We start from the raw sequence: 18,135 nt of genomic DNA, 5'->3' as shown, positions 1-18,135 counted from the left end.
TTGGGGTGTCTGGCTGGCTCAGTTAGTAGAGCATGCAACTCTTGACCTTGGGATTGTGAATTTGAGCCCTTGTTGGGTATAGAGATTACTTAAAAATAAGATCTTAAGAAAAAATACAAAAACCTATGGAATTTGAGCAAACAAGATGGCATCTAGAGCAGCTACAAAACGCTAGAGTGAGGTGCAATTACAACAATACTCTCAGTGACTGGGTGACAGCCACTGAGCAATATCAAAAGCAAGGAGAGAATAAAACATAAAATGAATTGACCCTGCTGAAAGCATGTGAACCCCAAGTGTTGAAAATATATCTAGTTCTTTGAACGTTTATATATGTAGATATTGTAGCTCTTCACGGAGAACCCACCACAGACCTGGTGGCATGCAGGATCGGGACACAGACCCCACATCTCAGATTAGAGTCCACTGGGGTAGACTATCAGACAAGCAAACAAATAACTGCAATGAATTGCAACATGTTTTATACAATGATCCCATTTACAATGATTTCCAAGAACACCTTCCCCAGGCAGGAAGGACAGGAGATTATTCTGCTATAGAGAAGGGATTGATTATAAAGGGAAGAAGTACAAACAGCTGGACCAAGAAGCTGAATTTCCACCCTGGTCTCTGAATTTGAGGGAACAGAGAATTTGAGGGTAAAGAGAAGGGAGAGCAAAAGCAAGGCAAATTATCCTAAAATATTCCAAGCAGAAGGAGGTTTCCAAAGGCACAGAGTCAAATTTAGTTTGGCTTGGCTACGGAGCATGTGGCGGAGGACCGGACGGGGTAAAGTGAGATATACAGGGCTCTGTAAAGGTCCAAGTGTGGGAAAAGGAGTGTGCGAGTTGGGAGACTGGCTGGTAGAGAACAAAAGGAAAAACTGCCTGTGGGAGGAAGAGGATAAGCTCAGCTGGGGGATGATGAGATCGAAGAACTACAGGAACATCCAGGTGGAGATTTCAAGTAATCACTTAATAACTGGGGTCTGCTGCTTGGGAGAGAATTGAGGTTCAACTACAGGGTTAGTTGTCATTAGCAAAGTGGATGACATTCCCCAGAGGAAGGGGGCAGGACAATAAGAGAAGAAAACCAAGGACCAGAGGCTGCTAAGCCTTAATATTTAAGGGGCAGACGAAAAGACAGCAGCCCTGCAGGATGCTGCAAGGGGTCAAGAAAATATTATTAGGCTGTTCTATTTTATTGTGATATATTATGCATGACAGGAAATCTACCATTTTAACCACTGTTACGTGTACAATTTGGTGGCATTAATTATAGTCACCATGTATGCAACTATTGCCACAATATATTTCCAAAACTTTTTCATTACTCCAAGCGGAAACCCTGTAACCGTTAAACAATAGCCCCCCACAGCCCCAAAACCAAGCCCCAGGTAACTTCCAGTCTACTTTCTATCTCTACGAATTTGCCTATTCTGGGTGCTTCATATAAGTGGAATCATACGATATTTGTTCTTCTGCATCTGGCCTTTTTAACATGTATTCAAGGTTAGACTTCATTCTTTTTTTATATACTGTGCCTTTTAATCATCAGGAAATAGGAGCAGGGGAACAGCACTTATGGGATTACTAGGACTGTTATTAAGGCTCGCATGCTGGAGTTTGCCAGAAGGACACAAATCAACTGGTAGACCAGAACTGAAAACTGAATGCAGGAACCACGAACCATTAGGCAGGCACTGCATAGAGCAGACAGGCATCTGAGAGCGGGGGGGTGCTAGGCAAATCTCCATCTGGGAAACAGCAGTGTGTATTCAGGTTTATGGATGAACCCAACACAATATTCCCCTCTTCTGATGGGGAGGCCTGGTAGAAAACAGGTCTGTCTGAATAGTTCCTCAGGCCCAGGAGAGTCGCAGGGATACCTCTATACACAGTTACTATCTGAAGAAGAATAAAGAGCACGAGCTAGAGAAGCACATCAAAAACAGGTCACCAAACAAGGGGAGACAGAAGAGCTGAAGGGCAGCTCAACTCAGATGATAGAAGAGGAACATGCAGATGGAATGAATGAAATGTCAGAAGCTATATTCTATTAACACAAGCTTTGTATGAGCAGGGTAGCTTCTTTGGAGGCCCTGAGACTGGAGAGGTAATAGGGAATCCAAGAGATATAAGTAAGGAGAGCAAAAGGAGTGAAGATATATAGGACCACAGTCCCCAAATATTTATGCCAGATATTTGGAGCACCTGCCTATTATTCCCGATTGTCTTCAGTTTAATACTTTTGCCCCCAAAGCTTAAAAGTTATCAGGCCAACTTCTGACCCAATAAAAAGGTATTCTGAATGCTTTTAATTCTTACAGATGAGCATTATGAATATCCTCTTACTCAAGGGATTGTTATTGATTGAAAAGTTAAACTTCTCATTATACATAGTCTATCTCAAAATGTTATTTTGCCTTGTAGCAAATGTACTCACTAAGCTTCTGAATCTATAAATTTATTAATTTGCTGAATTAAAGAAGCCAAAGAAAATATAGAAGTCTGTAGATCTGAATAACATTAACAAATGTAATCTAATGGACATATACAGAGCACTACACCCAACAACTATAAATTACTTATCTTCCAGCACACAAGAAATATTCACAAAAATCAAAGCACTGAAATCAGATATAGTTGTGTTAGAAAGCAATAATAACAAAGAAAGAAATTAAGAAATATACTTCTAAATAATTCATGGATCAAAAAAATTATCAAAACTTTTAAATTGTATGAATCATGAATCAAAATTTAAAGAATGATGCTAAGTAGTCAAAAGAAAATGTGCAGCTTTAAATGCATAAATCATAAAATACAATATGCTAGAAATTTATGAGCTATCAAGTCTTTTCAAAATTTTGGAAAGAGGGGCACCTGGGTGGCTTGGTGGGTTAAGCATCTGACTCTTGATATCAGCTCAGGTCATGATCTTGGGGTTGTGAGATTGAGTTCCAGGTTGGGTTCCATGCTCAGCAGGGAGTCTGCTTGAGACTCTCTCTCTCTCCTTTTCTGTCTGCTCTGTCTCTCTCTAAAATAGATAAATAAATCTTCAAAAAAAAGTTGGAAAGAATTACAGCAAAATAAACCTAAACAAAGAGAAGGGAGAAAATAATAAAGTAAGAAAAAAATAGTGAACTGGAAAAAACCCACATGTAATAGAGAGTGTCAACAAAACCAGATATTTCTTTGAAAAGATTAAAAACTGGGATCCCTGGGTGGCGCAGCGGTTTAGCGCCTGCCTTTGGCCCAGGGCGTGATCCTGGAGACCCGGGATCGAATCCCACGTCGGGCTCCCGGTGCATGGAGCCTGCTTCTCCCTCTGCCTGTGTCTCTGCCTCTCTCTCTCTCTCTCTCTCTCTGTGTGACTATCATAAATAAATAAAAATTAAAAAAAAATGAAAAGATTAAAAACTGATAAATCAATCTCTGTGATATGGATTTTAAAAAGAAGGAAAAAATAATAGGATAAAAAAGGGGACAAAATTACAGTTGCTACAGACATTTAAAAGTTAATTAAGATTTGAATAGACATTATTCCAAAAAAGATATGCAAATGACCAATGAATAAATGAAAAGATGCTCGGGGCCCCTGGGTGGCTCAGTTGGTTAAGCACCTGCCTTCAGCTAAGGTCATGATCCTAGAGTCCCAGGACTGAGCCCCACATTGGGCTCCCTGCTCAATGGGGAGTCTGCTTTTCCCTTTGCCTCTCACCCGCTCATGCTCTCCCTCTCTCTCACTCAAATAAATAAATAGAATCATGAAAAAAAGAGAAAAGATGCTCAACATAATTAGTCATAATTAGTCATATCAAAACAATGACATACTACTTCACATGCAGCAGGATAGCTATAATAAAAAAAATAGACAATAACAAGTATTGGTGAAGATTTAGAGAAATTAGGGCCCTTATTATTGCTAGTGGTAATGTAAAGCAGTGTAGTCACTTTGGAAAATACTGGCACTGGTTATTCCTCAAAAAAAATTTTTTTTTAAAGATTTCATTTATTTATTTGAGAGAGAGAGAGAGAGAGAGAGAGGCAGAGACACAGGGAGAAGCAGGCTCCATGCGCAGGGAGCCTGACGTGGGACTCAATCCAGGGTCTCCAGGATCACACCCTGGGCTGAAGGCGGTGCTAAACCGCTGAGCCACCCGGGCTGCCCTATTCCTCAAAATGTTAGACAAAGAGTTACCATATGGTCCAGCAGTTCTACTCACAGATATCCAAGAGAAATGAAAATGCATGTCTACATGAAAACTTGTACATGAACGTTCATAGCAATATTGTTCATAATAGGCAAAAAAGTAGAAATAAACTACATGTCTATCAACTGATGAATAGAAAATAAAGTGTGGTATATCCATACAATGGAATATTATTTTGCAATAAAGAGAAATGAAGGATTGAAAAGCATTGCTAACCATGGACGAAACACCAAAATGTTATGCTGAAAGAAGCCAATCATAAAAGACCGCATACTTATATAATTTCTTTTATATGAAAAATCCAGAATAAGCAAAAATCCAGAAGAAACAAGTAAATTTGTGGTTGCCTGGGGCTGAGGTGGAAGGTTGGTTGTGGTGGATAATGAGGAGTGACTGGTCATGGCATAGGGTTACTTTGGGGGGGATGACAAAAATGTTCTAAACTTAGATTCTCATGTGGTAGCATAACTCTGAATATACTAAAAACACTAAATTTTATGCTTTAAATGGATGAATTTTATGGCATATTACATCTTGTTATGAGCTGAATTGCTTCCCCAAATTTCACACGTTGAAGCCCTAAACTCCTGTACCGCAGAATGTGACTGTATTGGGTGATTGGGCCTTTTTGTTGTTGTTGTTAAAGAATTTATTTATTTATTTATTTATTTATTTATTTATTTATTTATTTGAGAGGGATACGACACACATGAGTGGGGGGAGGAGCCAAGGGAGAGAGAGAGAATCTAAGCGGACTCCATGTTGAGCATGGAGCCCTACCTGGGGCTTGATCCCACAACTTTGAGATCATGATGTGAGACAAAACCAAGAGTTGGTCTTAACTGACTGAGCCACCCAGGTGGCCATGGTGAGAGGCTTTTAAATAAGTCTTTAGGTTAAACTGAGGTGATTAGGATACACTCTAATCTAATCTAACTGGTGTCCTTAAAAGGAGAGGAGATTTGACTGAGATATATATTGGTTTTGTTTTGGCAGCCCAGCAAACTAATAATATCTCAATCAAGATGTTGAAAAAAAGGGCAGCCCCAGTGGCACAGCGGTTTAGCCACCTACAGCCCGGGGTGTGATCCTGGGGACCCTGGATCAAGTCCCATATCAGGGTCAGGCTCCCTGCATGGAGTCTGCTTCTCTCTCTGCCTGTGCTTCTGCGCCCCCCACTCTGTGTCTCTATGAATAAATAAATAAAATCTTAAAAAAAAATATGTTGAAAAAAAAAGTATTTTGTCAAATAGACTTAGTTCTCCCCTAAAAGAAAATTATGTATTTGGCTCCCCAAACTATTAAAACTATATAGGTCTCATGTAGAACTCTCCTTCTTTTTTAAAAATCGTATTTCCTAAAATTCTTGCTCGAGTTCTTTATTTTCACATCTTCCTAATGATAATAGACTTCATCAATATAAGCCAAGGCTTTTAGGAACTGGCTTATTGATTTAGTAAAGCACTTAGAAGAAGTGCATATAAGAACATGCAAAAACTAAGCTTCTGGTACACCAGAGCAAGGCAACTGATGATTCAAAAGCTCCCTTTGGTGTAATATATACCAAACTTAATGTGAAAATCCAAATTCAGACAATACAGATTCACTGACCCAGATTTGGGAACTTACACTTTCCTACATTTACATTTCCTCAAAGTAGAAGAAATAACTTAAAGAATATAGAATTTGTCAACTGTTTTTCATTTAAATATACAGTAAAAGTTATATAAAAAGAATTTTTTATATAAAAAGAATTTTAATGGATATAAATTTTGTGACTTTTATAGGCTACCTGTATATTTGTCAATATAAAAAATTAAATTAATAAGATGATACTATGAACTTTATGTCAAAAGTTTGAAAATTTAGGTGAAATAGATAATTCCCTAAAGTATTACAGAAGATAAAGACAAATACAATTTAATTATATAATCAAACTGATTTAAGAGGATTATTTCTCCTAATAAGTCTTTTTTTTTAAGAGGGGGTAGGGATGGAGAGAGAAGGAGAAAGACAATCTTAAGCAGGCTCCATGCCCAGCACAGAGCCCAATGAAAGGGCTCAGTCTCACAACCCTGAGATCATGACCTGAGCTGAAATCAAGAGTTGGATTCTTAACCAACAGGTACCCCTCTCTTAATAACTCTTTAAATAACTCTCTTTAAATGAGAAATATATTTCTAATGAAGCTTCAGCAAAACCAGGAATACGTTACCTGTATAGGAGATGTCAGCTGGAATCATCCTATCCATCAAAATACAGAATGGATCAGCTCAAATATTCATTGCCTTAGTAGAAAGTCCAGTATTTTCCTCAAGATTCTGGGAAGATCATACTCATGTGGTCACTCGGCTTTAATAAAATTTACCCATACTTTGAGTCAGGCTCCTTTTCAACTGGGGCTCAATCTTGGCCTATAATAACTGCAACTTCCAGTTTAAACAATTTCATCTATCCTCCACTTTAAAAGACTTGAAGAAATGCTACCATAGTTTCTAACAGCTCAAGCCTGTGTCCCTAGGAAGATGACCCCAGCCACTTGAGAGCCTGCCTGAGAAAGACAATGCTGCTGAAAGAACTGACTGTTTATTCCAGCCAAAACCAGTTACAGGCCCCTGACCTTCCTTTTCTTTTCTTTTCTTTTTTTTTCAATATTTATTTATTTATTCATGAGAGACATAGAGAGAGGCAGAGACATAGGCAGAGGGAGAAGTACTTCAGGACTCAATCCCGGGACTCCAGCATCACAACCTGAGCCCAAGGCAGATGCTCAACCACTGAGCCACCCAGGTCCCCCCGCTTCTTTTCTTTTTGAGATGTATCTTCTGTAACTTAGGAATCCCTTTCTGAAGGGCCTCGGAACTTTTCCTTTCAAGTGCAGTCGCCAAAGAGATAGGACCCCGGTCTCCTAGACTGGGAGAAAAGGAGCTTTAGCACCAATTGTCAAACAACATAATCATATGGACTAAACCTCCCCCATTGACATCCATTGGTATTTTTCCTTTTGTACACCCCAGTGTTTAAAACAAGCCTTCCACCTTTTGTTTTGGCAGAGTTCAACTTCAGGATATGCTGCGGTGTCTTCCCTACTGCACTAGTATTGAATAAAATCTGTCCTGCTGATTTTAACAGGTGTCCAGTGCAAAATTGTTCTTTTAGTCTGCTTCAAAATTTTGTTTCTGCTGAATTAATTCAGGCAATGGAAGGCTTCACTGTACCACATGTGCCATTTCTATGCCATACCATGTTGGTCCTGTTGCAAAACTCACTGCTTTTCTCTAATTTCCTTTAAAAAAAAAAAATTTCCATAGGTATTTAGTGTGAACAGTCAGTAGACAGAGGGGTTTTACTTCACAGAAAAGCAACTCTGGGAAGCGAACAAGGGGTGGTGGAAAGGGAGGTGGGCTGGGCTGGGGGTGACTAGGTGATGGGCATTGAGAGGGGGACTTGATGGGATAAGCACTGGGTGTTATGCTATATGTTGGCAAATTGAACTCCAATAAAAAAATAAAATTAAATTAAAAAAAGAAAAGCAAATGGTTTAAAGCAGAGTATTAGAGATCCTTTTAAAAAAATGCTTTACCCTTCTGCTGTGTTGTTTAGTTATTCTCTCTTCTTCCTCTCCTGGAGTCTGCCCTTTTCTTGTACTGAGCAACATGCCACTTCTTTTGTTCTCTTGTCTCATGGTGCCCCTGCTGGGATTCTCACCTTCCACCCCAAACAGTTAATTAAAGTATCTCCTAAAGTAAGACAATTCCTTCCCTAAGATAAATTCCAGTGCCACTTACAAAGAGAATTTTTTTCAACTTGCTACAATTCATATATATCTTCATATTTATCTATTTGCATATCATTATTGAATCCCTTATCACTATGCTTATAAAGGATCATTATAATACCCAACAAGCAAATAAATGTCCTCTGCCTTATCAGAGAAGAAAACCATCAACAGACAGGGGAGAGATATCACTAAATTAAGGACACTTATAAGTGGCAATTAAAAAGTACATTACTTCACACATCAAAAAGCACTTAAATAGCCATTTACTTTGCTGCATAAATACATAAAAATAAAAATCACTTAGCTAGTTAACAGATTATGAGACCGTTAAATGAAATATATTAAAGGCTTTGTCACTGAACCGTATCTGCAAAATTCACAAAATTCACTATATAAATCTAATGCTATTTCTCATTTTCAAAATAAATGTCAGCTTTCAAACAATCCATTTTTCTCAAAATTCTCCAAGAGTTATTTTTTATTCTACTGTCATTCTTGGACCTTTTGCCTCCATTTTCTCTCTCTCTCTTTTTTTAAGATTTTATTCATTTATTCATGAGAGACACACAGAGAGAGAGGCAGAGACATAGGCAGAGGGAGAAGCAGGCTCCTTGCAGGTAACCTGATGTGGGACTTGATGCGGGACTTGATCCCAGGTCTCCAGGATCACGCCCTGGGCCAAAGGCAGGTGCTAAACTGCTGAAGCATCTGGGCTGCCCTCTTTTTTTTCCCATCTTCTGGAACCTGGCATGGATTCCTGTTTATAGAAAATAAAAACCTACACGGTTTACTTCACACCTAATAGTACCCTCAGTGAGAGGGGTGCCTGAATGGCTCAGTTGGTCAAGCACCCAACTCTTGATTTTGGCTCAGGTCATGATCTCAGGGTCCTGGAATTGAGCCCCATGTAGAGGCACCATGCTGGGCATGGTGCCTGCTTAAGATTCTCTCTCTCTCACCCTTTGCCCCTCCCCCTCTAAAATAATAGTACCTTCAGTGAGAATGACACATTGTTACAACTAAGCAAATTATATTACTAGAATCTCAAATTATGATGAGTCCAGGATAGCTAGATAATTACAGATCAGGGTCACTAGTCTATTTACCAAAAACATGCTGAATAAAGAAACAGGTTAACATTTATTAGCTATCTAGTATGTCTGGTTATTTCAGATACATATTCTTCTGTAAGCCTTGCAACCTGGCTGCAGGTGAGGATAAGCATTTGTATTTTAAGGTTTAGGAAGTGAGGCTGAAGGAGGTTAAACAAATGTCCCTTGCCCCCAAATTAAACAACCAGAAACTGACAGAATTTGATACAAACTCAGTGATTTTTCAGATAAAAGGCCTATGCTCTTAATACAATGAGATTTTGTCACGCACTACTGCTTTTCACTTTAATACACACATTTGCAGTCTAGACATTTTTATCTGTAATTAGGAATTAAGGCAGTTTCTTTATTGGTACTGTGGCTTGGTCAGCTGAACAGATACAATTAAGGTAGTATTATACTACTGACAAAAAATGTGCTACAAGTTTTCAGTAATTTTAATATTCCAGGAAATATTTAAGTTATTTTTCAATAATAAGCTTATTTATGTTTAAGTTGATGAGTTATACATATTTTCTAGAACTTATTTACTGAATCCTGGCAGGTTTTTATTTCTCCTAAAACAGAAAGAAATATGCAAAATATCTTTACAAATTCTTTTCTTAACAATTAATAGAAAAAATTTTACTTTTTATCACCCTTTCATTTTCCTAAATCTCATTCACACTATACAATAGCACTCCTGTCTTCTGCTCCTGCCCATACACACATAAACACAGACGCAGGACCACAAACACAAGAGTCCCCAATAACTTCATGTGTACAAAGAAGTTAAAGGATAGTATATTTTTTTTCCTTTCCTTTATAGAAGGAATTTCAGATATGGATTAGTCAAGTCTCCTGACCTACAGAGTGTCTTTAGCTGAGCAACGCTGTTGACCTAAATTAAATAAAATTCAGGGACTTAACATGAAATCTTTAATATAAATTTGTTTTTGTGATTTAAGACAAGCTAGTGCTAAATAGTCAATGAATTATTAACTAATTAATGCAATATTTGTTATTGTATGAGGGACAATTACCAAATGAAGAACACAAGTGGCTGCAGAAAGACCACACATTTAGAGGGGTCTGAGCTTTTGAGGTTTGCTGTTAGACTGACAAAAATTTTAAAGTTACAGTATCCATTGTGGGGAGGTCTTAGGGAAGCAGTCACTTATATATACTACAGGTGAACATATAGTTAATATAATGTTTCATTTGGAAAATTTAATAATGTTATCAAAAACTTTTTTTTTTTAAAAGATTTATTTATTCATGAGAGACAGAGAGGCAGAGACACAGGCAGAGGGAGAAGCAGGCTCCATGCAGGGAGCCCGTTGCGGGACTCGATCCTGGGTCTCCAGGATTAGGCCCTGGGCCGAAGGCTGCGCTAAACCATTGAGCCACCCGGGCTGCCCCTATCAAAAACTTTAAAATGTTTGCATTCTTTACCAGTATTTTCCTCCTAAAGGAATTCATCCTATAGAAGTATACATTATTAAAGAGATTCAGGTGTAAGTATATATATAAAGCTTACTTTCACAAAATGTGTGTGTAAAGAGGTTTACCACAGATTATTGATACTAAAAAAATCCCTTTGAAACAACTTAAATATTTAACAACACATCAGTTTATTAATTGGTGGTGTACTGACACGATGGCACAAAATAAGAAAGGCAATGTAATATACCAAAAGATAGGTTTTCAAATCAGGCAAGCTAAGGTTTAATCCCAACTCAATCAGATATTTGCTGTGTGACTTTAAGATCTCCTTGACTCAGATTTTTCATCTGTAGAGTAGTGACAATACTAATAGTACCTACTTCACATAAATATTATGAAAATACAATGAAAGAATGTATGTTTTAAACACACATTATCTAACACTTGAGAATTATTCTTTTCTATCCATTACAAATTATGTTTTAAATATTATTTCAGAATATGGGAAAATGCTTACAATATAGTATTAAGACTGAAATTATAAACAGATGGTTGTAATTATAGTAGAATTTAAATAGTTCTACAAACTATGAATATATTAATGCCAGGCTTTTTTTCCTAATTAGCCCCTCGCTGGGTAACTGCAAGACCTCTGCTCTGTCTCCCCAGTCTTCCTCGGGCATTTCTGGGAAGCCCCAGGGTAAATCTCATATGCATTCCATTCCCACAGAATCCAGGCTACTCCTGGTATCAATTTGTCCAGAACAACTGGGTTGAAATTTTTTCAGCCTCTCAAAGCAGTCCTATTGCTAAATATAATCTGAAATTCTTTGCACTTTTTGGCTTTGGTACCTGAACCAAAGGTAGCAGGACTGAAATATTCTTTAACTATTTATGGAGAATTAATGGTGCCTGACTTCTATTAACTTTCCTAGTAATTATTTTCTCCTTTCATTCATTTTTTTTTGTCATTTGTACCTCAAAATCAACATCTTATTATATGATGCCCTATTTTTAAACTGTTCTTTCATAGTATAATTTTACCATTTATTGACTTTACTGATAGTGACTTAATCTCTTTAATTAGATTATACATTCCTTAGGAGAAAAGGCTGGGTTTTCTTTTTCTTTAGCATCCTCTTTTTTTAAAAAAATTTTTATTTATTTATGATAGTCACAGAGAGAGAGAGAGAGAGGCAGAGACACAGGCAGAGGGAGAAGCAGGCTCCATGCATCGGGAGCCCGATGTGGGATTCGATCCTGGGTCTCCAGGATCACGCCCTGGGCCAAAGGCAGGCGCCAAACCGCTGCGCCACCCAGGGATCCCTCTTTAGCATCCTCTTATAGCATTCAGTGTAATTCTACCACAGATGTGAAATATGAACTCAGGAGGTTCTTATTAATGTAGTCTCAAGAATGCAGTAAGGAATAAATCATGTAATGGATAACTGTGACTCAGTAAGAAATTCTTTTATGCTAATAGGGTGGTCCCTTGTGTGTTGATTCCTGCCCTTCTTGCTCTACACTACCACTATCCATCCCAGTCTAAAATAGTGAAAAGGCAGCAAACCCCTGGTCTGGGCTCCTCTGACCTGTCAAATTCCTCCCCTACATGGGCTGCTGAGGCTGCTGAACCAGAGATATGCTTCCATAGGGAGCAAAGTAGGTGGAGGCCCTGGGATGCTATATTCAACATGCACTATCCTATATCCTTGGTCAATTTCGTGTGCATCCTTGCATGTTTCTTTTCTGGTTTCAGGTGAAAGTGAAAATCATCCCAATCAAGTCATTATTCACGTCAAACCTTAAACTGGGATCAGCCTTTGTGGTTTGACCTAGCTCATTAGGAAATCTTTTATATTATCTCATCTAATCCTCTCCAAACGAGGGGTGATCTGGCAAGACACTCAGTGCTCACCAATGACTCCATAGCCTTCTCCACATTTCCTAGCCTCCCTTGCAGATAGAATGGAGCCATGTGACTAGTCCTGGCCAATGGACTAAACAGAAATAACATATGTCTCCTTGGGGGTCAAGGAAGTTAAAAACAGGTATGCTTCCTCCATCTCTCTTCTGTTACAATGATCTCTTGGATTAGGAGCCATTAGTCACAAGAAGGAGGACAGCTGCCAGATCCACACTGGAATGTATGAGAGCAAAAAAATACGCCATTGTGTTAAACTGCTAAGATTTCACAATATGTTATTGCAGCATAGGCTATTCTGTCCTAACGTAGATGACATTCAGAATATTTAATAATTAACGCAGAACGGGCACTGACCTCACAGAATAAATGACCAAACAGAACAGACATTGGTTGTAAATAGTTGATATGACTATATGAGACCGTACCAGTTAATAGCCCAGAAAACAATCCTACAAATTAGTTTCAATTTTATAGTTGATGAAATTGAAGTTCAAAGAAGATTAAGTGACCTGCCTAAAAGTATTGCCTTGTGATACTCAGTCCAGCTCTGCTTGTTACAAAGCCCACTCTCTATCTCAGCATTCTGCTTTCTGCTTGTTGAATGATGCCTTACCTCAACAACTCATCAAAAGTTGGGCTGCAACAGAACTGTCTAAACAGCTTCATTGTTTATCTAGAGTATGGTTGTATGGCCCAAGAGTATATGTTTATTATTACATTTTTATTAACTTGAACCTCTATAAAAAGAATATCAGTCTTATATCTTGCCTTTTCTTTTAAATTTTCCTTTTGTTCTTAGTCATCATTAACCCTGAAGCTATGTTACTTAGGTTGATTTATCCAACTTTATGATATACCACACACATTAAAAAGGTAAGAGAAAATTAAACTGAATGAAATCTTTGGGTTTTGGCATGTTCTTTTGCTCCTGCTGCTCATTCTTCATTTAAATTCCTGTCTCTTTTCTCCATGACATGATAATCATCTCCACAGCAACTAACTATTATACCACAAAGGATGGTGCCAATGAGTGAGAACTGATCAGCAGGAGCTGAGCAACACTTAAGCAACAGTGATTCAATTTTCTTACAAATATCTCTAATTATAATAAGCTAAGGAAGAAATATATCATTCTTGTCGTACCCCCACCTCTCAAAGACAAGCAGTGCTATCACTACATAGTTTCTCATAAAAATATTGTACATTCATTCACAGCTGGCTTTAAAAAGAGCATATTCCTATGTAGGGATGATATCACCTGTTACTGCAAGGCAAACGTATGTCTAGACTGAAAAGTAGATCCAAATTAACTTAAAATCAACACAGATTACTGTGTGATTTAAGAGTAGAAACCCGAGCAGGATCTGCATTTTGCAGATTGCTAATAACATTCAAACAAACAGCAAATCAAAACCTCTTGCAAAGTGAAAGAAAGGGTACAGAAATAGTTACTTGGCAAGGGGATAGGTATTATCAGAGCTTCTCTTTCTAATGAGGAAATCTGGAATGGGAATGATGTGGTCCAGAGCTTGTACAGGTGTTAATCACAGCAATGATAACAAGCGTTACATTTCAAAGGGATTTGAATACTTTAAAACACAATCTCAAGGTAACACTTTCACTGGCATACAGAATTCTCTAGGGAGGCTAAAACCATAATACATCCTAGTGATGGAGTCTAAGAGAACAGTGGATGATTGCCAGATGCTGCCTATTACCCACTGTTTTTATATTGGTTTTGTAGGATTTAAAGTAAAATTGTATTTATTTATCTAATTTATTTAAAGATTTTATTTATTTATTCATGAGAGACAGAGAGAGAGACAGGCAGAGACATGGGCGGAGAGAGAAGCAGGCTCTGTGCAGGGAGCCTGATGTGGGACTCGATCCTGGGACTCCAGGATCATGCCCTAGGCTGAAGGCGGCGCTAAACCGCTGAGCCACCAGAGCTGCCCCCCTTTCCAGTACTTTTGGGCCAAAGGCAGGTGCTCAACTGCAGAGCCACCCAGGCATCCCTCAAATTGTATTTATGATCTATAATACATAATCTTATAAGTGGCATGTGCTGTTTGAAGAATGTCAGTCTTGCATCTCCCACTAGATGACAAGCATCTCAAGAACAGGTACCATGTCGTAGATGACCACATACTATGTTCTGTGTAATGGTCAAGACAAACATGATAAAGAGGTATTGCTTCAATTTAAAATTGAAATGGCAAGGTCCTCAGATCTATATTACACTTGGAAAACATTATTGATGTTGACACTCTCTGCTCTTTTAGCCCTAAAGTTGAAGCGAGTTGGGTAGTAGGGTGATCCACCATTCTGGATTCTCTCATGATGGGAGCCCTCCCATATCCTCAAACCCATTAGTCTCCTAATGACATTTTATTTTTTATTTTATTTCCTAATGACATTTTACCCTTAACCCGGATTCCATTGTCAACCATCCAAAAGAAACGTCCTCCTAGTACCTTAAATCTCTAGCCTGTGTTCTCTCATTGATCACATCTGGTCTTTCTGGATCATCTCTATTGTTACTGTGTGGTCTCCAGCCTCATAATTGCTGGAGGAAGTCATGGAATTTTGTTGACATGGCTCTCTCTAAATTCACACTTTTTATCTCAACCTGGCCTGCCCAGGAATCCGTTAGGTTATCTTTTATTGAATTAAAAAAAATCATTTAAAAGATTTTATTTATTTTACAGATAGAATCAGAGAACACAAGCAAGGAGAATGGCAGAGGGAGAGGGAGAAGCAGGCTCCCTGCTGAGCAGGGAGTCTGATATGATATGGAGCTCCATTCGAGGACCCTGGGATCATGACCTGAGCTGAAGGTAGAGGTTTAAATGACTGAGCCACCCAGGTGCCCCTCTTACTGATTTCTTAACACTGTCTATATATTCAAAATTTTAAACTAGTACAGGAAGGGTATGGACCTTGAACTGACATAGCAGGATCTGAGAGAGGCTCCTAGCTGCACCCTGTATTTACCCTTTAATTGCTAACAGAGGGCCTGGGAGAGAAGCCAAGGTTGCCTGGGCAGATGTTTACCAATTGTTACAAAAGTATGTCAATATTTTGAAAAAGTAGTACAATAATGTGGTTTAAACCAACTAGCAGTCCTGTTTTCAACTATAACTCTTCCAAAAGCTCTCTTCTATTTTTTCTTGCCCTCAATTCAACATCAACTTTTCTATTCATTCAACAAATATTTATTGAGGATCAGCCATCATTCTCAGTAAACAAAAGAGACAAAAATCTCTGTCCTGTAACCTTACATTCTAGTGGGAGGAGACAAATAACAGAAAACAAAAAAACAAATAAATCATAAAGTATGTTTGAAGGTGATAAGAGCTATGGAAAAAAAAAAAGAAAAAGGAGAGGGTGGAGGAGTTCAGGACTGCAGGAAGCAGGTGGAGGTTTTAGATATGGTGTGAGGGCTGGACTCATTGAGGAAGATGAGAGATAAGCTACATGATGAGAAAAAGCATTCAGGACAGAGGGAACAGGCCACGCAAAAGTTTACTTTCTAGGGGTACCTGGATGGTTCAGTCGATTGGGCATCTGACATTTGATTTCTACTCAACTTGTGATCTTGAGGTTGTGGGATAGAGCCCCATGTCAGGTCCCATGATAAGTATAGAGTCTGCTCGAGATTCTCTCTCTCCCTCCGCCCCTCCCTACTCTGTGTGTGAAAATAAATAAATAAATAAATAAATAAATAAATAAATAAATAAATATTTATTTATTTATTCATGAGAGACATAGAGGGAGAGGCAGAGACACAGAGGGAGAAGCAGGCTCCTCGTGGGGAGCCCTACGCACGACTTGATCCCAGGACCCCAGGACCACAACCTGAGCCAAAGGCAGAAGCTCAACCACTGAGCCACCCAGGAGCCCTAAATAAATAAATCTTAAAAAAAAAAAAAAAAGCCTACTTTCTAGAAACTCCTATTAAGAAATGATTTAACCTTCAACCTCCTGCTCCACAGAGATCAAAGTTACTGGTAAATGATCTCTTTGGCCTTTCTTCCTTTCCACTTCTAGAATACCTTTAAATTTTCTTTATTCCTTCACAGCTTATGTAAATAAATGTTCCTCTTTTCAATGTCTTTGATTTCCCATACCTTCCCCCAGGAGAATCCTCCTGTATCCTCCTCATCTCATTCACTCTTCTTTTCATCATCTATAATCCCTTTTCATTCTGTCTCTTCAAATATACAGAAGTCTTTTCTAAATTAAGAACACCATTGTCACTTAAATATTTCTTCTAATTATAGGTTGTTTCTCCCAGTTAAAGTATCTTCAATTTCTTTAACACATATATTCTCTTTAGCCTTGATTTCTGCCTTCTGCCCCCTTCAAACTTAAATGGATCTCTTGATTCCTAAAATTAAGCAGTACCTCAACCCTGGTTCACAGACCTATCAGTTGATAATTTTCTAAAAAAGATTTATTTATTTATTTTAGGGCATGCACAAGCAAGAAAAAGAGAGAGAGAGAGAGCGAGCAAGAGCAGGGGGAGGGGGAGGGGCAGGGAGAGAAAGAATCTCAAGCAGACTCCCCACTGAGTATGAACCCTGAGCTGGGCCTGATCCTACAACTCTGAGATCATGACCTGAGCTGAAATCAAGAGTCAGATGCCCAACTGACTGAACCACCCAGGCACCCCCAACTGTCAGTTGATAATTATCATGGTCCAGGGAAAACTAGTTTATAAAGGAATACAATTACTTGTATAAAAATAGTATTTGGGGTAGCCCAGGTGGCTCAGGAGTTTAGCGTCGCCTTTGGCCCAGGGCGTGATCCTGAAGACCCGGGATCGAGTCTCAGGTCAGGCTCCCTGCATGGAGCCTGCTTCTCTCTGTGTGTCTCTCATGAATAAATAAATAAATAAAATCTTAAAAAAAAAAAAAAGGTATTCTCAATTAACTCAACAATTTCTAGAACCTCCCGAAGTCTTTATTTTTTTTTTCTGAAGTCTTTAAAAAAAAAAAAAAAGTATTTGGTTTGTTAAAGTTGTAAATTTTAAAACCTCAAATACACTCTGCAATTTAACTCTGCTTATCTGCCCACTTGGTTCCCTCTATCGTAGAATGTTCCATCAAAATCCTGCTTTTTCTTCAGGGCTCAAATGCTCCTTATTTGAAATTGTTTCCTCCTCTCTGTTCCCTTATCATTTCGCTTATATTACATAGGAAAATAGTTTCACCAATAGCTATGCATATGCTTACCTCTTTCAGAAAACTGTGAGCTTCTTGAGGATGTATACTATGTCACGTTTTTGTTTTCTTGAGAAATGGAGAATTCCTTATTTTCTTGACTCTGTTTTTCAGATATTTTGGGTCTTATATGTGGCAAAGTGTTTTTATATAATTATTAATGAAACATTCAGTCTCTCACACTGCACTAGCAGCACAGGAGCTGCAATACTGAATTCTTGGCAAAAATGATAATTGACATCAATGACTGTAATGATAACACTGAAACTGCTTTCCTGGTACAGAACTGCAGTGGGGCAAACTGTAACTTCTAGTAGTGGCTGGTGGTGGCAACATTTTCCTCCTTAGATTTATTCATGGCAGGTGGGTTTGGGCATTCTTCCTGAGGCTTAACCTTGAGCCTAATGTTCCAAACATCCCAACCATTTTGTGAACTACCTCATGCTATTTAA

General features: G+C 38.4%; 1 protein-coding gene across 1 annotated transcript in view; it reads right to left on the bottom strand.

Moving 5' to 3' along the window:
* NIBAN1 (niban apoptosis regulator 1) overlaps nucleotides 1-18,135 on the bottom strand; it is a 214,477-nt gene that overhangs the window by 176,977 nt on the left and 19,365 nt on the right. The gene's annotated exons all lie outside the window — the stretch shown is intronic.

The sequence above is a fragment of the Canis aureus genome, chromosome 6 (assembly GCF_053574225.1).
Source record: "Canis aureus isolate CA01 chromosome 6, VMU_Caureus_v.1.0, whole genome shotgun sequence".
NCBI lineage: Eukaryota > Metazoa > Chordata > Mammalia > Carnivora > Canidae > Canis > Canis aureus.
This window is presented reverse-complemented; position numbering and strand designations above follow the sequence as displayed.